At 51.9% G+C, this 8849-nt stretch overlaps 1 protein-coding gene across 1 annotated transcript in view; it reads left to right on the forward strand.

Moving 5' to 3' along the window:
- Window positions 1–6626: 6626 nt before the first annotated feature.
- Elfn1 (extracellular leucine rich repeat and fibronectin type III domain containing 1) overlaps window positions 6627–8849 on the forward strand; it is an 82101-nt gene continuing 79878 nt past the window's right edge. Inside the window, exon 1 of the mRNA XM_026789310.1 lies at window positions 6627–6648. The gene's annotated coding sequence lies outside the window, so the exon portion shown is untranslated. The remainder of the gene's footprint in view (window positions 6649–8849) is intronic.

Consider the following 8849-nt stretch of genomic DNA (forward strand, 5'->3'; position numbering starts at 1 on the left):
CCCATGTACTCCAGTACCTCACGAGGCCATGAGCAACTAGGTCAGAGTTGCACACACAAGGCTGTGAGAAGTAGCTGGAATCTCCCGTCTTGCTCCTCCTTCTATGAGGGAATGTCAGCTCTCTACAGCCTGATTGTGACAGTCTCTTGCAAGTTGGTATATGGTTTGACGAAGTTGCTAGCTCAGGGGTACTTCTCTCCAACCAAAGGGAAGGTTTTCTCTCCCTTCAAGAGCCTATCTTGCCATCTCTGGTGGACAATGCTGTCTCTCATAGTTGCTCTTCTACTTCAAGACTTGGTCATGCCCACTCCATCCTGCAGTCACAGGGTCTCTCTCTCTTTCTCCCTCTTTTCCTCCCTCCCTCCCTCCATCCCTCTCTCTCTTCTAATTAGGCTCACTCAGAAGGGTAACTTGACATCAACTCCTTTTCCAAAGCTAAGCAACTACCTGGATTTTTGTAAGGGCAGAACTCACCTGGAGACCCCCTGAGTGGTCCCCTAAAGACAGTCACGGGAACCCCACAGGGCAGTTTTCACATTAACTTTTCCTGGAAGGATTTGAACAAACACTTGTTCACCCCAGATAGGGCATCAATGACAGATCAAAGTCCAATCCCACCCAAGTCCAATCAATGAGTATACTGGGATTCCTTAGAGAGTATGCTTGAAGGATGACTGACAGGAGCCTGAGTGACCCCTGAGTCAGGCCAAAGTCCTACCCATGATGACCTCATGGAGACTGCATCACGGAGTCCCCTTTTAATCAATCCTCCCCTTCCTGTATACTCTAGTGTCTTCTAAGATCGCTTGCAGCTGAGGGAGGGCAGGAGGGAGTTGTGGATGGAATCCTAGTGAGGGGCCCTGACTCTCCCCTCCTCCTCCTGGGAAGTGTCAATAGTTCATTACCACCACCATCTACCTGGTACCTCTGTATTGTTCCCATCAGTTAGTTGCCATGGCTACAGGGTCCCGGTACTCTCTTCTCCAAGACAGTGAACACGTCATGCCCAGAGGAAAAATCCACAGCACAGCCACAGTTTTCCATTCCCCGGGGCTCAGTCTTCCGTATCATATTGGGAGCTGAGTTAGCCTTGCCTTCTGCAGATGGGGTCAGAGGAAGATTTACATCGAAGTGTGTGTGTTAATTTTGAAGTTTATTTTGGTTGTGGTTATTTTATTTTGGTTCACAAAACAAATGGTTTGGATATCAGCTGCCTACAATTACACCACAAATTGGCCTAAAATGTGGCAAATTATAAACAATAAGTGTGCATTGTCCTATCTAACTTCTGGGAGGAAACAGTTTGGAGGGGCTCGGATGAGTGGTTCTGCCTTGGGGACTTGCATGCTGGAGGCTGAAGCTAGGAGATACCGTGTGACATCATCAGGGACTCCAAAGGGGCCAGAGGACCTACATCTAAAGTGGCACATGCTCTCCTGTGGCCGGCGGCAGCGGGCCATAGCCTCTCACCGCTGTCTTCATACCAGGGCATGACTTCCTCCCGATGAGGGGCCTTCCGCACGCAGGAAAGGGTGTGCCCATCTTTGCAGCCTCATCTGCAGGTTACTCTGCCTTCTGCAGCATCGTTTTGTTCAAATCTGAGTTCAGAGGGCACCTGCAGAGACATCCAGGTTTTTGTGTCCCAGAACAATGTGAAGAAAACAGAGGAGGTTTATTAAGAAAGGCAAAGGTACTTGTGAGCTGTGAAGACGGCTGGGGAAAGATGCTCAGAAACCCAATGCCATGTGATTCCGGTCCTATAGAGGCTGTCCATGTGGCTTGTCATCTCTATGACAAATATTTGACAAATGCCGCTTAAGGAGGGAAGGGTTGATTTTGGTTCACAGTTCAAGCGTATGGTCCATAATGGCAGGGAAGGTATGGCGGCAGGAACACGCGGCAGCTGGTCACGTGGCATCCACAGTCAGGAAGCAGAGAGAGATGGATGCTGGTGCTCAGCTCACTTTCTCTTTTCTATCCAACCTATGACCCCACCCCGTGGGACAGTGCCACCCATATTCAGTGTGGGTCTTCACACTTCAGTTCACTCAGAGTCTAACAACCCCTTGTAGGCATGCCCAGGGACTTGTCTACTAGGTGATTCTGGATCCAGTAAAATTGAGGGTCTGTCTTAACCACCACTTACTCCCAGAGCCACTGCATCCCACATCTGTGTATCATGGAGTTTCTTCCCATCTGCTTTTGTGTGTAGCCCAGGTGGGGAGAGGTTTCCAATAGCTCTTTCTCCTAAGTGGTGTTCTCTCATGCTCACCTTGATAGCTCTTTCTCCATATCCCTTCGTACTTGCTACACCCTGCCACTCAGAGATGACAGTCTGATAGTCTGAGGTCATAACCTCAGGAAGAGGGGTCTCGTGGGAATCATGGAGGCCGGGCACCAGGTGCATGCTGGGCTTGGAGGTGCATGAGCTTCGGAGAGCTCGCCCAATCTGATGGTTTAGATTGACTGTCCCCTGGGTGGTACCTGAAATCACCTTGGAGACAAAGCTCTGGGCATTTGATGAAGGATTATCTTGAGTGAGTGACCTGAAGTGGGAAGACCCACCATCCTTGTAGGCAATGCCATTCCCTAGGCTAGGGTGAAATAATAGAGGAGAAAGCGAACAGTGCGCCAGCATTTATACGTCTCTGACTCCATGGCACCGGCCACCCCAAGCTCCTGCGGCCATGATGGATTGGCCACCCTGGAACTGTGAGCCGGAGTGAGCTCTCTCTTATATCACCTGCCAGGTGTTCTACCACCGCAATAGGAAAGTAATAGATGCAGGCAGATGCTGCCGGGACATCTCAATCTCAAGACAGCGCTGAGGTAGAGGCTTGCAGACTGTGGCTATTGACTGTGTGGGGGTCCAGATTCTGTGTGGGGTTCAGGAGTGCTTCTGTAGGGGACATTCAACCCCAGGTCCCACAGAAGAGGCCAGAGCCGAAGATCAGAGGTCAGTCTGGGTCAACAAGCAGCAGAGAGGGCAGTGGACCTGGAAACATGGAGGGGCCCTTAGGGACTTGGATGATCAGAGAGATAGAGAGATCTCACCTTTCTGTGCCCCCTGAAACATAGTCACTAAGATTCTTTCCCCCACAGAAACAGAAGCCACCAACAGGGAGAAATGTTTCCAAATATTTATCCAACAGAAGACTTGCATTCTGAATATGTAAAGAACATTTACAGTTCATTAACAGGAAACTAAGAACTTGAGTTTTTAAAATGCTCTAAATGTCTACGCAGATACTCACTACAGAAACACAAGGGGGCTGGGAGGACGGGTCAGTGCAGTCATCAGGGCCTGAGTTTGGATTCCCAGAACCCACATAAGCCATGACCTCATGCGTCTGCAGTCCCCGTGGTGGGGGAGGCAGAGAAGCGCAGGTCTCTGGGGTGCACTGGCCAGCTAGTCTAACGAAATCAGCGAGCTCAGTTTCAGTGAGAGACCCTGCTGCAAAAGATGAGGCGGAGAGAGGCTGCAGAAGACACCTGAAGTCAACCCCCCCCACCTCCACATGAATTTGCACACACACGCACCCACGTCTGTGTGCGCGCATGTGTGCACAACAGAAACACACTAATTTCTTAAAAGGAAACAAATGAGCACACACAAAAAAGATGATTCTCACTAAATCCAGGTATGCTGGGTCACACCTCTCAACCCAGTGCTCATGGGGCTGAGGCAGGGGGCTGGAGAATCGAAAGCTAGCCCGGCTGCACAGTAAGGTCTTATTTAAAAAAGCGCAAACTAAAACTGCTCAATGTTATGAATCACTAAGGAAATATGTGTTAAAACCACAATGAGATCTCAAGTCCCTCCTGTGGCTAAAGCCAAAAGGTCTGACCATAGCAAGTGTTGGCAAGGACACAGGGCAACAGGCAGGCACTTCTATGTGGACTGCTAATGGAGAAATATAAATACTGTGACCAATTTGGCGACATTTTCAGTCTCTCGAAGAGTGAAACAGACCCATAAGTTGCAGCCACCCCCTCCTAAGCACCCCAATAGCATCGGTCCATGCAAAGATAGGGGCATGAAGATTCATGAAGTGTCATTTGCCTGAACTGTGGGATTCATTTAGTTGAAGGGTGGTAATGACTTGTACGGCCTGTCCCTGGGGATGCACTAAACAAACAATCGATGATGCTATTTTTGTATCTCCTGGGCTGTTTCATCTACACGAGGGGAAACTGAGGCTGCAAGAGTACAGGGCAGCAGCAAGGATCAGCTAGCAGGTCAGTGTCCAAGTGGGGCCCAGCACGAAGGGGACATTAAGGGCCCTCCTCGCTTCATCTTGGCGGGGCTGCATCTCTGCTAGGCGGTCTCTGTGCTCCCCTCTGTGGCTCAGGACAGCGTTAATTGGGCAGAATCTGGACCAAATCCTCTCAGAACCACCCTGCTAATAAGCAGACCGTTACACGAAGGCGGGAGCTGCCAGAGCCCTCGCTGGGTCGGGCTCAATTAATTCAAACGAAAAGGGGCTGTGGGGCACTCATCCAGCCGGCAGACTTGACAGGCACGCTCGCGCGAGGAGGGGCGGGGCAGGCTTCAGGGGGCACCGTTGACAATTCAAGCCCTGAGTTCCCCAGGAGGACAGAAAAGCCTGGCCTCTCAGGCAGCCCAGAGAAAAGACACAGGCAGTCTCAGAAGCTCAGCGAACTTGATCAGGAAGATGGGTGGGGTTTGGGATTTGGAGCTGTGCAGGTCTGGCTGTGCAGGTCTTTCTGAGCAGGCTTGCTCTTTTTTTTTCCACACCCATGCCAATTTATCCACTTACCCAAACCCAGTGCCTTAAAATAACGAGTCTTAGCCAGGTGGTGGTGACACACGCCTTTAATCCCAACACTCAGGAAGCAGAAGCTGGTAGATCTCTGAGTTTGAGGCCAGCCTGGTCTACAGAGCTCTAAGATAGTCAGGGCTACACAGAGAAATCCTGTCTTGAAAAAAGAGTTTTCCATTCTGTGTGAACTCCTGATCTTCAAGCAGGTTCCATAGAAAATTATTAATTATTATTATTATTATTATTGACAGGGTCTGGCTATGCAGCTCAGGTTGGCCTGGATCTGAAGACCTTCCTGCCTCTGCTTTCTGAGAGCTGGGAGGAGGGCAGGAGTGTGCCACCTTGCCTGTCTTGGGTGAGTCTGGACTCTGCCCCCACGACAGTGTGATGCAGGCAGCTCCCCTGGCTTTCAAGGCCCTCAGTCAAGCATGCACCCACCTCCCCTGGCCTGAACACTGGTGCTGGCTGATACCTGTTACTGTGATCCAGAATGTCTCTGAAGAGTGTCTGGGTTCCTAAGAGAGTGTTACACAGAAACCTACAATTCTTCACCCCTGCAACACTGTATCGGTCCAGGATATCCCAACGCCAGATCAGGGCCAGTGACTCACCGGCCAGTGACTAGATGTCAGAAAGGTAGATCTGAAGCCATAGGGCTTGGGTCATTGTTAGGCAGTGGTCCGCGGCAGCTGTGGTGTCTTGGTGATGGGAAGTGCTTCCTGTGATGTGTGTTTTCCCCTCCCACCCGCTAGCTCACTCCCTGTCACCTTTCCTCTCTTGGAGTATCCATGACTGTCTACACCTTAGGATGTCTAGGCTGGGTTCTTCCATGTCCGCTGGAGTCACCAGGGCATCCCCCATGTTAGACCCCAGGCTTTCCTCTGATCTTTATTTCCTACAGAGGGGTTATGGAGGGGGCTCAGGGTGGGAAATGTATTTGCCAATGATCCACAGCAGGGCTTGAAGGTCACCTTGCCTTTTGCCCAGCACAATGGTCCCCCTTTTCGTAAACCACAATGACTTCCAGAAGAAGGGTCTTGGGGGACTGTAGCAAGGATTCTCTTCATCAGAACAGTGAAGAGTGGAGGCGGGGGTAGGCAAGGCTGGGGCAAAAGTCTGCGTCTGTCTGATTTTGGTCTCCACCTACCTCAGTCTCCTCTTTGCTTCATATAAAAAGGGTCCGGGAGCCTACCTTCTGGGGTGTAAAGATCATGTAGAGAAAAGGCAGAGGTTGAACCACACTCCTCAAAACCCTCTGAACGCAGAATGACAGAGTGAGCGTGTTAGAGGGGACCCCCAAGCTCTGTCCTAAAAGGGAGACACCCTGTGCCCCTCAGCTGAGTCCTTCTGCTTCTTGCTGGCCCAGCCTGGCCCCTTGCCCAGCTCTCCAACTAAACAAGTTCAAGACCTGAAGAGTAACTAGATGCATAAAGTTGGTGGGAAAAAAAATCTGTATATAAATAAGTATTCCTGGGGCATTCCACCTCCTGCAGGCATGAACTTTGAATAATTGGAGCGAATTATGCCGAGGACTAATCAAAACTTTTTTTTTTCCACTTGCTAATTACCTCTGGGCTTCATCAGTGTCACAGTCTAATCAACTCCAGACATCTTAATTGACCCTTGGGAAATGCCAGAACCGGAGGGCTTTGGTGTCACAGTGAGGGGGGCTGGGAGCTAGGAGGCTGGGGTCCTGGATGGAGCCGTCTTGGCCTGGGGAGGGGGCTGGATATGGGGAGGGCGTCTTTCCCTAAAGACGCTGTCTCTGCTCAGTAGGGAAGAGACCTTGCTCTGTCCTGCAGGCCCTCGGACAACCTCTTCCACATCCTCTGTGGGTTTTAGCCATTGAATGGATGGAGTTCAGGTAGGGTTTGTTCTGGGTGGTCCCAGGGGTAGGGAGTTCAGGTAGGGTTTGTTCTGGGTGGTCCCAGGGGTAGGGAGTTCAGGTAGGGTTTGTTTTGGGTGGCTCCAGGGGTAGTGTTGATTTATTACAAAGTGGGGCTGGGTAGCTCTGGGATGCTCCACCGGGTGGTGGGGTCTGGGGGGAGCCCTGGGTGTCTGCAGGAGGGCTTGGCTTTTTCCCCAAATGAATCCATTCGCTCAGGATGAAAGATCTCTCTTCTAAGAACAGAACCCAGCCCTGGGGAGAAGCCCTGGGAGGCAGAGTCCTGGGAAGCAGGAAGGCTTGGGAAAGTGGAGAAATATGCTCCAGGAGGCAAGGCAAGGAGTAGGGAGGAAGAGAAGAGCCCTGTGTAGGTGGTGGGGTCCAGAAATGGCTCGGTCCCGGGAAGTCTCTCGCGTCCTCTCTGTCCCCTGCCTCCCGGATTCTGCCGGTCGTCTTCCTGCCTTCCTCCCCATTTCCTCACCTCCCCATCTGTCCCTGCCTCCCTCCTTGCTCTCTCCATCTGTCTCTCATAGGGTCTCCAGGGAGGCTGCTCTGGGTACACAGCTGGGCTCGGGAAGCTGTGGGGCCTCCAGCGACTGATGTCACCCTGGGGCTGACTGGGTGGCCCCGTATAGTGCCCTCTACAGTCCCCCATCAAGGAGAAGGCCCAGGCACGTCTCTGTGCCAGCTAACCTGGTATTTCAGCTATTTTCTGGATACAGTATTCTCTGAATACTGAGAGGAAAAGAGCTCCTTGCCCAGGGGCCAGGCTAGCCCATCCAGGGCCATTTATAAACTGTAGTTAGAATGCCATCCTTCACCTCAGTGTGAAGACACCTCAGGGGATTCTTGGGGACTATTTTGTGATACCGGTAATGAAACTTATGGGCTCTAGCATGCTAGGTAACTGCTCTGTTGCTGAGCTACCCTCAGCCCTCACTGGGGGATTCTAGGCAGGTGCTCTACCACTGAGCCACACCCCAGCCCCTCACTGGGGGATTCTAGGCAGGTGCTCTACCACTGAGCCACACCCCAGCCCCTCACTGGGGGATTCTAGACAGGTGCACTACCACTGAGCCACACCTCCAGCCCCCTTTTTATTTTAAGACAGTCTCCCTGAGTTGTCCCTGCAGGCCTGGAACTCACTCTGTAGCTTAGTCTGGTCCTAAACTTGTAATCCACCTGCCTCACCCTACCAAGGAGCTGCAAAAATGTCTGAGCTATCAGTCCTTGCCTTTTTTTCTGTCTGTTCGGGGTTGAGGCTTAGTCCCCCTTGTGCTTCGGAAGAACATTCCAACTACAGTCCCATACTGTGGACACACTGAAAACCATTTAGTAACTAGTGCTTGGTAAGTTTTGCTCCTGGTGGGATTTCACAGACAGGAGTGGGGTCTGACTGGGGCAGCACCCTAGTGGGCACAGACAGGGCGCTCTGAGTCCAGCCCCTGCCCTGGGAGGGTCTGTCTGTTGCTGCATGGGACCCTACCTGTGCAGCTTCAGCAGCAATCTATCCCTCCAGCCCAGAGCCCACCCACACTGTCAGGCCCCCAGGCCTCAGCCCCCAGGATGGACCAGCTTTGCCTCCTTGGCCGGCAGGAGCCATTCATCTCCTCTCTGTGATAGATGGTCTGTCCTGTTTCGCGCCCGCCGCTCTTGCTTTTTCAGTGGCAGAATAATGTTTACGGGTTCCCAGGGCAGTGTGGCTCTCCTTCCCCCACCCTCCCTTACCCACCCTCCTTCCTGCACATTGGGGACTCTCGGTGGTATCAGGCGGGTTGTTGGGCTATTTTCAGTCTCTTAATTTGCTGTCCCCATCTCCTCTTTCTTCTTATTGCAATTTTTTTTTGCAGGGGTTGGGGGAGGGCCTCTGGAATGAGGCAGATATTTTCCTGGTGAACTTTTTTTTTTTCAAAATAAAAACCATTATTTATGATTATTTTCCTTCCCTATTCGCTGTCAGCCTCTGCGTTTGGTTCCTTATAGGTGTGACTTCCCTTGTCTCCCCCCTCCCAGGCCAGCTCCCCCCCTGCCTCCCTGACACAGGGAGCTAAGGGTTTGCTGGAGAATCTGAGACCCTCCTGCACCTCATCATCGCATACCCCCTGCCCTGCCTCCTCCTGGGACTCTGTCCCCAGGGCCTCCCCTGCCATGCCTTCCCTGTAGGATCTGTGTGAGGCCAC

The sequence above is a fragment of the Microtus ochrogaster genome, unplaced genomic scaffold (assembly GCF_000317375.1).
Source record: "Microtus ochrogaster isolate Prairie Vole_2 unplaced genomic scaffold, MicOch1.0 UNK16, whole genome shotgun sequence".
In the NCBI taxonomy this organism is placed as follows: domain Eukaryota; kingdom Metazoa; phylum Chordata; class Mammalia; order Rodentia; family Cricetidae; genus Microtus; species Microtus ochrogaster.